The sequence below is a fragment of the Hippopotamus amphibius genome, chromosome 3 (assembly GCF_030028045.1).
Source record: "Hippopotamus amphibius kiboko isolate mHipAmp2 chromosome 3, mHipAmp2.hap2, whole genome shotgun sequence".
In the NCBI taxonomy this organism is placed as follows: Eukaryota; Metazoa; Chordata; class Mammalia; order Artiodactyla; family Hippopotamidae; genus Hippopotamus; species Hippopotamus amphibius.
In genome coordinates this window covers 16303737-16314526 of record NC_080188.1, presented here as the reverse complement: position 1 = coordinate 16314526, position 10790 = coordinate 16303737, and the positions used below count along the sequence as shown (strand labels likewise).

The 10790-nt window shown below is 41.8% G+C and overlaps 1 protein-coding gene across 7 annotated transcripts in view; it reads left to right on the top strand.

Annotated features, from left to right (window-relative positions):
- Positions 1-2068: 2068 nt before the first annotated feature.
- Positions 2069-10790, top strand: part of ARAP2 (ArfGAP with RhoGAP domain, ankyrin repeat and PH domain 2) — a 185097-nt gene continuing 176375 nt past the window's right edge. For 5 of the 7 annotated variants that reach the window (XR_009052505.1, XM_057725658.1, XM_057725655.1 and 2 more), the window contains exon 1: positions 7456-7553. The gene's annotated coding sequence lies outside the window, so the exon portion shown is untranslated. Of the gene's footprint in view, positions 2195-2716; positions 2848-7455; positions 7554-10790 lie in introns of those variants that run through there. The other 2 variants (XM_057725654.1, XM_057725653.1) reach the window with 2 other exon arrangements.

Sequence of the window (10790 nt, the reverse complement as noted above, 5' to 3'; positions counted from 1 at the left end):
TTTTGCCTCAGACATCTTTTATTTTCCTTCATATATTAAGGTTCTTAAAATCAGCAAAAATCTTATAACCAATGTATATCTTCAATGAGGGAGCATTATTTTTCTTTCGCTTCCCAGAACTATTATTAAATCATCAGTGTGCCTTACAGTGCTTAACTTTATTTCGCCTTGGAGAAGACTGTAAATTCAGGGTTCGTATTATATTTGTTAACAACTGTATTTTCAAACCATCAAAAAGTAAATGTTCAATAAAATTTTTAAACAACAAATGACTGAATAATAATCAAGGAACTAAGATACTGTTGCAGAGGCACCAAGTCCCAATTTGTTTATAAAATCTACCACTAGAAGTAACTTGAGGACTCTGTTCAAGTAACAATGCTTGACGTTCTGAGACATACCATAGCTGATGTAAGAATTTTTGTTTATTTATAACCCACCTTATTCAGAAAAGGATTTAAGATGGCTTACAAAGATAAAAATAAATGACAAGTATGTGAGAACTCTGAGGGAGAGGGAAAAAAAAAAACCCCACAAAAGTGTATGGACTTAACATGAAGTCAAGAAAGAGCCACAAAAATTAAATTCTACAGGAATCAAAAAAAAAAAAAAGACAATTCTTGAGGTTTGGAAAATGTCAAGAAAACTCTCCTGGTGGAAATAGGGCTTGCTGTAAAGTATTCAGTTCAAAAGAAACTGGAGATTTGTGTCTCTGGAGCATGTTTGCCACAGCTGTCTCAGAGTCTCAAGGGAAGGCAGGAGGGTGTTTTTTGCTGGGCAGGTTTTTTGGTGAAGATGACGCCTCCCAAGGGCTTGGGCTCCTGGGAAGCTTTCCACACTCCAGACTTCACCAATTATTTCATTTTCATAATAAGCTCAGCGCTTTCCCTAATTGCTTTACTTCCATCCACAGCTATAGGTGAAAGATAAGGACATTTCATCTTTTAAGGGACAGAATTTCAGGTACAGTCTGTAAAAAGACGTTAACAAAAAACTAAAAATAAGGAGCTGGCCCCTGAACTCACCAGCAAACAAGTGGATTTTATGGACACAGGTATTCCGGGGCACACAAGGGTTTCCCTTTTTGGATTCTCGTATTTTCTTGCTCCTTTATTATTACTTCCAAGGGCAGAGTGTCAAGGTCTAGGTCCAAGGGGAAATGTCTTTCCTGGATCTAACAATCTCAGGTGCCAGAAGGACTAGGGCAGGGTCATCCCTTCCCTCGGAGGGGTGGCGTCGGCGGGGGGGAGGGGCACCGGGGACAGGAAAGGGGAATTTAAAACATCAACGAGGAGGCTGTATTAGTTCAGATCAAAATTGAAAATCACCTCCACCCCTTAAAGCTCTGTCTGCTTGGGCAAGGCGCTCTGCCCCGCAGACTCCTCAACTAGAAAATGGGAATATTAATCCCTTCCGCACAGAGACAACGTGAAGGAGGATCCGATATAATGGATTCCGCCTGATCACCACGGGGCTCGGTAAATAGATTCCCAGGCCCATCCAATGCAACTTCACGCAGAAGCAGCCGGAGAAAATTAGCGCCCTAGATGAGTCTTGAGTTTGGGAAACGCGGAGGCCACCTGGAAAGTACTTCCTAGAGTAACACTAATAACCAGTGGTGGTGCGGTTCCGCCCATTTGACAACCCACCCATCAGGGCGCAGCAACCAACCCACTGGCCGGAGGGAGCCAGGGTAGGGGTCACGGGCATCTCCGTCCCGGGAGGGTCATGCGTTCGCCGCTTTGGGCTCCAGGACGGGTCCTCGCAGCCTCCCCAGCCCCGCGGGCCTGGGAGCCTCGGGGCTGAGGCGCGCCAGGTGGCGAGGGTGCCAGGCGCGGCCAAGTCGCGGCGGACTGAGTCAGCCGCCCAGATATGCTGTGGAACCAGGGCAGCCGGCTCGGCTGCCCCCGCCGCTGAGCCCCGCTGCCCCCGCGCCGGGCGGCTCTCCCCGCCCCCGCGGGCCCGGAGGAAGCTGCCGAGGCGCGGCGCCGGAGCACCTGGGCAGGGCACGGGCGGCGGGCGCGGCGCTTCCGGAGCTGCGCGCCGGCCCGCGCTCCCCGCCTCCAGGTGCGGTGGCCGCGGCTTGCGGGCCGGAGTGACAGCGCCGCCCGCGCGGCCGCCTCCTGGCAGCAGACGCCGTGCGGGCAGCCGGCGGGGACCGCGAAGGAGGAGGCCCCGCGCCTGGGACAGACGGGTGAGGACCCATCGGACCGGGCCGGGCGGGGCGGGGTGACGCCGGCGCCCGGGCTCCTGCGCCCGCCTCGCCGCGCCTCCCCAGCTCCGCCGCCGGCGCGCAGGGCGAGTCCCGGGGGCCGCGGTGGACTGGGCGGCGAGGCCGGGGCCGGGCCGGGGGAGCCGTCTCAGGCTGAGCCGGGGCTTTCCGGCACCTTTCCGGGTAAATTTCCAGAGCGTAAAGTGTTCGGCTCCGGTTTCTGCCGCTTGGATTTCGCTCCCGCATGTGGGCGTCTAAAAAGAAACCAGAAGCGGGTAAGTGATACAGAAACTCTACTCAGTAATGGGATTTGACTCGGGAGGGTGACAGTCCGGATAGATAGCTAGACCCCTCGTCCGTAAAGGAGCTGCCTTTTCGTGAGTGTCAGGCACCAAGTTATGTGCTCGGTAGAGATCAGGAGTTTTCTTCGATCTCCGGGCTCCGCCGCACCGCGCCTGTTCTACACGTTGAGACGCCAGGCCTGTTAATTAACTTTAATTACAGTCGTTTGGCCTTCACCTGCCTGAACCCAGCCTCATACTCAGAAGCTATCGACAGTGAGTTTACCGGATTGATCTCCTTTACTTTTGGAGACAGGTCTCCTGGGAGAGTGGGTGCCCATCTCATTAAGTAAAGTAAGTTCATTCTCGTTTGTTTTCTTAAACGTTTCCCTCACCTCCTTGCGGGGATCGGGAGTAATTGTGATTTGGGGGAAGGCTTCGTGAAATTGTGAACTATAACCTTTGGTAATTACAGGCAAATTAGAAGCTAGTGTGTGTGGAATAATGACATTTTAGGCTGTTGCAAGCTTGTGTGGTGATAGCAACCTTTTTTTTGTTGTTGTTCAAGGTTATCCTTGAAGTAGGCTGCTGAGTGGAATATATGCTTTTGGTTAAAAAAAAAGTGTGCTGAAAAGTAAGCTATTTTTAAAAGTACATTTAATCGGCTGTCATTGTGATTACCGATAATAGCATTGTACTTACAAGCTCGGTATTGATTTTCCCCGCACTTAAGCACTCTACACCCCCACGATGCTCCATAAACAGCGCCCGTAAGTAATTGGAAGGTGAAGTTATGGCTGTTTTAAAAAGGAAGCGAACGTTTTTAAGGGGGAAAAATACTTTTAAACTCTTAATTGTGACTTGCAGGCACTTACAAGAGAAGTATTGAGGGGAAAATCCTTATGACATCCCACTGCTTATGTTTAAAAAAGAAAGAAAAAAGTAAAATGGGTCATGGAACTAGGCTAGAGCCTAAAGTGGAAATATCTCCTTGGCTCCTTTTCAAACAGATATTTAATACATACACACAAAAGGTGGGTCTTAACACCGAGAATGTTTTATATAGACTTGATTTGTCAGTACTCAAAGAAGTATGTAAATTAAAAGGTACCTAGAGGGGAAGGCAAATGACTTTTTAAAACTTATTTATGTTGTCATGTGTGTGTGTGTGCATTTTTTCCTTCTTCTGTAAGCCTGTCAGATTTGATATGGATTTTCCCTGAAAGGAGAAACTGATGGTGCGTTTAAAAAACATATCTATCTGTCTATATGTGTGTGTGTATTTTTCCTGTGTCTCTTGAATATTAAATTTTTTTGAATGAAAGATTCTTTGAAAACTCTAGTGCTTCACAGTTTTCAAAAGTTTCACACATATGATTTCATATAATCCCATAATAGCCCTTTTGCACCCACCTACCCCTATGTTGCCCCTTCCCTTTCCACACTGGTAACCACTAGTTTGTTCTCTATATTATCTGTGAGTCTGATTCTAAAAACAAATTCTTAATCATCTAATATCACTTTAAGTTTCTAGCAGTGTTTGAGGCTTATAGTCAATGAGTACTTTTCAATTCAACTACTTACTGTGACTAAGCATAGGACTAAGATTATAATTAATTGCAGTTTTCTTGGAAACTCTTACATTAGCATCATAAAACTATGAAATTTTAAAAACCCACTGAGGACTCTGGGTTTTAAGCTTCATGTTATTCTTGAAGAAAAACTTCAAGTTATTTCTTTTTGCTTTGTTTCTCTCTATCCCACCCCCTTGCAGCTTTGACAAAGTTTGGTGAAAGATGCTGTAAAATGCTATTTATAAATGACAGCCATTGCTTTTAACTACTGGTTCTTTTAATGTTTTCTTTTAACGAGTTTTTTTTTTTTTCCTCTTATTTGCTTGTTGACTCATTCATTGAATCCAATTTTTGTACTTTCTAACCTGAGGGATTTGGGGAATTTTCTATAAAATGTTAGGTAAAGAACGTCTTTTTTTTTCTTAAATATAAATTTATTTATTTATTTATTGGCAGCATTGGGGCTTTGTTGCTGCGCATGGGCTTTCTCTAGTTGTGGCGAGTGGGGCTACTTTTCGTTGCAGCGCGCAGGCTTCTCATAGTGGTGGCTTCTCTCGTTGTGGCACATGGGCTCTAGGTGTGGGGCCTTCAGTAGTTGTGGCATGTGGAATCAATAGTTGTGACTTGTGGGCTCTAGAGTGCAGGCTCAGTAATTGTGGCACATGGGCTTGGTTGCTACACGGCTTGTGGAATCTTCCTGGATCAGGGATCAAACCTGTGTCCCCTGCATTGTCAGGTGGATTCTTAACCACTGTGCCACCAGAGAAGTCCAAGAACATCTTACTAATGTTCTTAGCTTTGACCAGATGTGATTGATGAGAGACTAGAGGCTATGAGATGTCTTCTTAATCTTTTCTGTGAAGTTCTTGACCACTGTAGTTTATCATTTTAGGTTTTTTAAGGTATTGGCCAGATTAAATATATATTATAGTTAAACCTTTTGCTCACTATTTCCTTAATTGAAATAATAGTCAATGGTATTCTCTGTACATGATTGTTTCTAGTTAAAAAATTTGACCTGTGAAATTTTGTTATAATTTTGACTGAGAACAAACTTACTTCCTTACCCATGTTATTGAGGGAACAAAGGAGTCCAGACATAGGTTGGAGTAATCATACGGAACAGATTCAGGGGTATAAACTACTAGTGAAGAGGTTGGGAGAATTATTTTTCTATCTTATACCATTTGTGTACAAGGTGAATGGGTAGGTGAGGGAATGCTTAGGAAGGGATGGAGAAGATAGTGTATCTTCCCACACCAGTCTCACAAAAGTAGGATGCAGAAAAAAAAAAAAAAAAGAAAGGGACTTTTGATTACATTACATAGTTTCAGGAAGAGGAGAGAATGGTTTAATCAGTTTGGAGCTAGAGAGATGATCAGGGAAAAGTAGAAGAGAAATGTGGTCTCCATGCTGATTATCAGGTGATGGGCTCCTGGGAGTGGTCTTGGTGAAAGTAGTTGCCAAAACACTTGCACATAAATTCACAATCCTTAGTCTGCTATTTAAGCCCCTCTATGGCCATTTCCAGCTTCCTTTTTTGTCATCACCTTTCATTACCTGTTGAACCCTAGGTCCTTCCCAGCTGTTCTCACTCCTTGATTGCCTGAAGACAGCTGCCTCATTGCCCCCTGTGTGTCATTCCTACTTGAGATGATGCTGTCTCCACCTGCTACATTTCATCCCACACATCTTGAAATTCCCCTCCATAGCTCCTTCACTGACCACTCCATCCTCAGAATTCTGAATTGCTGCATATTTCACTTATATTCATGGAGTTGATTTGAGATTTTTGGAGTTCTTTGGCATTCTTGAAAGATGATGGTGCTACTTCTCCTTGTAATTAAACATAAAACAGTACTTAATATATGAACCACATGAAAGTCAGGGTCACAAAACTTGAGTTTTCTCATTATTCTTTAAGTGCTTTTACTGAGTAAATTTGAGTCTTCCAACTTTGGAAGACTAGCACTTACTGATTGGTAAAGAACTGATCATATGCATGTCCTTTTCCTTTGCTTGCAGCCACATCTAATCTATCCCTTTAGATTTTAAACTCTTGGAGAGAAGACAATGCATTTTCACTCTCTTTATAGCACTTAGCACTGTTCTCAGGTGAGATAATAGGTGTTATCTTGAACTGCAAATGTTTCCCACTGTTATCTTGGAGAGAGCAGTTAGCATTCCTTATTTATTGAGTGAATAAATGTAAATAAATGAGCCAATGAGTTGAGAGACATTTGCTGAGATACCCTCTACCTAAGAAAAAGAGACTTTGGTAATTACAGAACCAATAGGAATAAGCCCTCAAATTCAGTTGGAAAAGAGGTCAGGGTGCTATTTATAAATGCTAAGAGAGGAAACCATTCACAGTAGGCTGTTTTGAAACATTTGGTTGTTAGTCAAAAAAATGTGACTCAAAGTCAGAGAAACAGTGATTGTAATTTGTACTAAAATTTTAAAATTGATATATATAAAAGTGCATATATCATAAGCATACATTTTAAAATCTTTTTATTGAAGTATACTATCATGCTAGTTTTGATCTCAGCCAATTAAACGTTAAAGCTTTGTTCAGTGTAGCATGAAATAAAACAGAATCCTGAAGAATATGCATGTACCCATGCTCATATAAAGAATTCTAAAGGGTCCGATTTTCTTTTCAGCTGTCAGGATACAGATGTGGCTAAACTGTAAGGGGGTGGGTGGGGGCTGGCACTGGGCAGAAGCGGCTGCCCAGGTGTCAGGGGCTCTCGGATAGGAGTTGTCTACAGTGGTTCTGGCTTTGGCTTATCATAACTTTTCATTATCCCCGCTCCTGCTCATGTAGGAACTCGGGAAGATGCTTGCCCAAGCATTATGGGCCCCCTGTAAGGATCTCTGAATTAGAATTGAAAATAAGTCTCAAGCATTATCCAGTTAACTTAAAATCTGGAAGGACCGTTTGAAAGAGAAAAGAGTTAATTGCAGCCAAGAAGATTTTCAAGCCACATAACTAGTGGGATATTATCGAAAACACCTAAACCCAGGTACTACTTATGCTAGTAATAACTTCTCATAGTAAGTAAAGGAATGATCACTACTGGCCTTCACTGGATGTGGAAATGGATATTAAGTTATAGCTTTTGAAAGAGTTGTGTCTTTCAGATTGCCCAGAAAAAAATAATCAAAACATGACTTAGAACAGTCTTTTCTTCTTGATCCAAGTTGCAGAGTGCTTCTGCCTGGAGCCTGGTTATTTTCAGCTCAGACCTCAGTTTTTCTTCATCTAGCAGCCACTAATTAAATGCTTATTGCTTGCCAGGAACTAAGACCTTTATGCATATTTACTCATTTCATCCTCAAAATAGTCCTGTGAGGTAGGCATTATTGTCATCACTGCTTACAGATGACAGCACTGTGACTCAGGAACTTTCCCAAGTTTACGCAAGTATCACACGGCAGAGCTAGGATCACCGTGCTGTGTCCCAAGTCTGAAGTCTTCAGGTAAAATTCTTGCTACTTTAACCACATCTATATTTTACTAAATTAATAAAACTATGTTAACTGCTGTGTGAGGTGCTTTGTAGGTTTATTAGAAGTATAATTTGTAGTGCTAATTGAAAGTAATGCAGTTTTATTAGGCAGGCAGAAGAATGCCAGTTACACCAAGTATGACCAAGCGCGATATTGTATAAGGCGGATAAATTAATAATCGGCCAACATTTTTTGTACACTTGTAATTCATGTCAGGTACTGTTTTATACACCTTATATATTTTACTTGTTTAATTCTAACAAATCAGATGTGTTGTCTTCATTTTACAGACAAGGAAGCTGAGCTTCAGGGAAGTTACATAACCCCAGGGCCACAGTAAACAACTGGGAAAGGCAGGGTTGGAATTCAGGCAGCCTGACTCTAGAGCACTGTGCTTTGTGTACTGTGGCCTGGGTGTTGCAAACAATTCAACTAAGTGACTTATAGGCTTCCCTATTTACCCACTTACATGGATACATATACTCACAGCTGCAAAGGTATATACAAGTTTGCAAGGCATGGTATATTTCAGCAGCATTTCCCTAGTGACTCTAAGTGATTTTGGGTAGCTAGAGGCTCCATACCCTTCTACTGTTAAATCAATTGCACAGCTCTTAGTAGTCACCACACTTAATGGCACAGGTTGTGGAGTCCAACTCTTAGAATTTTGGAATTTATCCACTGTGTATCTTCTGTGTGGCTTTGGGCATGGGTCTTTCCTCTCAAGGCAGCCGTGATGATTAAATGAGATCCTATACAGATGTTTTGTAAACACTCCACAGATATTGGCTGTCACTATCAGCAGTATAAGTCTGAGGGAGAATGAAAGAGGATGCATGTGTTTTGACTAATGGGAAAGAGAATGCTTAAGGTAGAGAACATGGGGCCAGTGAAGGTCAGAGCCTGTACGTGACCACAGTTCAGAGAGATGGCCAGGTTGAGGGAATTGGGCTTCCTGTAAGGGATTAAACGGGAGTAGTGTTGCTGCAGGCTAAGGTAGGTGACCAGGGGTAGGGGAGAGGCATACTAAATAACCAAGTTTACAGCTTCTGGAGCACAAGTGCTCAGACTAGAACAATAGGATTCTTGACCTCTGACCTTTTGTAATCTACTCTGTACTGTAGAATGGAGTAATACAACAACAAGCGTGCTTTCTCAAAACCACTTCCTCTTCTGCACCATTGTGGGGAACAAAGTGGAACGATTTGTCTTTATGAATTTGTGGAGATAACATCTTAGTGTTAACCAGTGAGTTTGCTTGATACGCAAATACAGCGATACCTGTATTCTGTACTGAAGCAAAGGTGGAATTCTGTAAAACCTGTAGCCTGAACTAACTAGTTCAGTGTATTATTTATATGGAACCCCCTAAGTTTTTAAGAGATTAGCTATTTCTCCACATTAGTAACTTGAAGTCAGGGATACTTCTTTTAATTATCTATATTGCCAAGTATCCTTTGGGGATAGCTGATTAGCTGTAAAGATTTGGAGGAGTAAAAATTGTACATGAGGTTTCTACCTTGGGTGTCATTGCAGAATGTCCTAAGTCACCTTTCTTATCTACTGGTGCCACTCAGTCATTGGGGCCAGCAAAAGCAATTTCTCACACATTTCTTGATTTCCCCATTTCTTGAGGTACTTCCACTCAATTGGGGACCACTGTTCTGGAATACAATAAACTTCCATTGTTTTTAGAATCTGTAAGGCTTGTATTTGACATTGAAAAGCTTTGCTCTTCATGTGGCAGCCTAATTTCTTTTATTTGGTACACATATTCTATGGTTCCTTTCAGTCCTGTCATGCTATGTTTGTTAAGCCATTATTTTGACATGTTTGTAGGTTTCTGAATACTCTAAGGTTATGTTTATGATTTTAAAATGGTGTGCTTTTTTTTAAAAACTGTATTGAACTTATGAGTGAATCCAGTTGTACTGTGCTACTTTTCCTCTCGCATAAGATATTAAAATCAGGCAAAGGTGATTGCAGAAGTTGTCAGCACTGAATGCTTAATGACTTTATGGTTTACGGGAGTGACCCAAGGTTTTCACTTGTGTTCTTTCCTAGTTCAACTAGGGAATATGACAAAGTAATACTGGTAATGAGTGGAGGGATGGGTGATGGAGAGTGGTTTACTGTGGTAGTTTTTCTTACTTGGGGCATTTGGAGGGGGAAGACTGTCCCAACCCACACGTTCTTTTTAAATTGAAATATAATTGATTTACAACATTAGTTTCAGTTGTGCAACATAGTGATTCAATATTTTATAGATTATACTCCTTTTAAAGTTATTACAAACTAGTGGCTATGCTGTTCAATATGTCCTTACTGCTTATTTATTTTATACATATATAATAGTTTGTATTTCTTAATCTCCTACCCCTATCTTGTCCCTCCTCATGTTCCTCTCCTAACTGGTAACCACTAGTTTGTGCCCTGTATCTGTGAATGTGTTTCTGTTTTGTTGTATTCATTTTTTAGATTCCAAATATAAGTGATAACATACAGTATTCGTCTTTGTCTGACTTTCACTAAGCATAATACCCTCTAGGCCCATCCAAGTGGTTGCAAATGATAGAATTTCATTCTTTTTTTATGGCTGAACAACATTCCATTGTATTCCATGTGTATATATACCACATCTTTGTTCATCAATCTGTTGATGGGCACTTAGGTTGCTTCCATATCTTGGCTGTTGTAAATAATGCTGCTGTGAACATTGGGGTGCATGTGTCTTCTCAAATTAGTGTTTTAGTCTTTTTCTGATATATACCCAGGAGTGGAATTCCTGGATCACATGGTAGTTCTGTTTTTTGCTTTTTGAGAAACCTCCATTCTGTTTTCCACAGTGACTACACCAATTTACTCCCATCAACAAGTGTATGAGAGTTCCCTTTTCTCCACATCCTCATCGACATTTGTTATTTGGGTTCTTTTTGATGATAGTCATTCTGACAGGTGTGAAGTGATATCTAAATGTGGTTTTGATTTGCATTTCTCTGGTGATTAGCAGTGTTGAGTATCTTTTCTTGTTCCTATTGGCCATCTGTATGTCTTCTTTAGTGAAATGTCTATTCAGGTCTTCTGCCCACTTTTTTACTGTTAGTTTTTTTAATATTGAATTTGATATTGAATGTATGAGTTGTGATCTTATTGGTCATATCATTTGCAAATATTTTCTCCCATTCAGTAGGTTGTGTTTTCATTTTG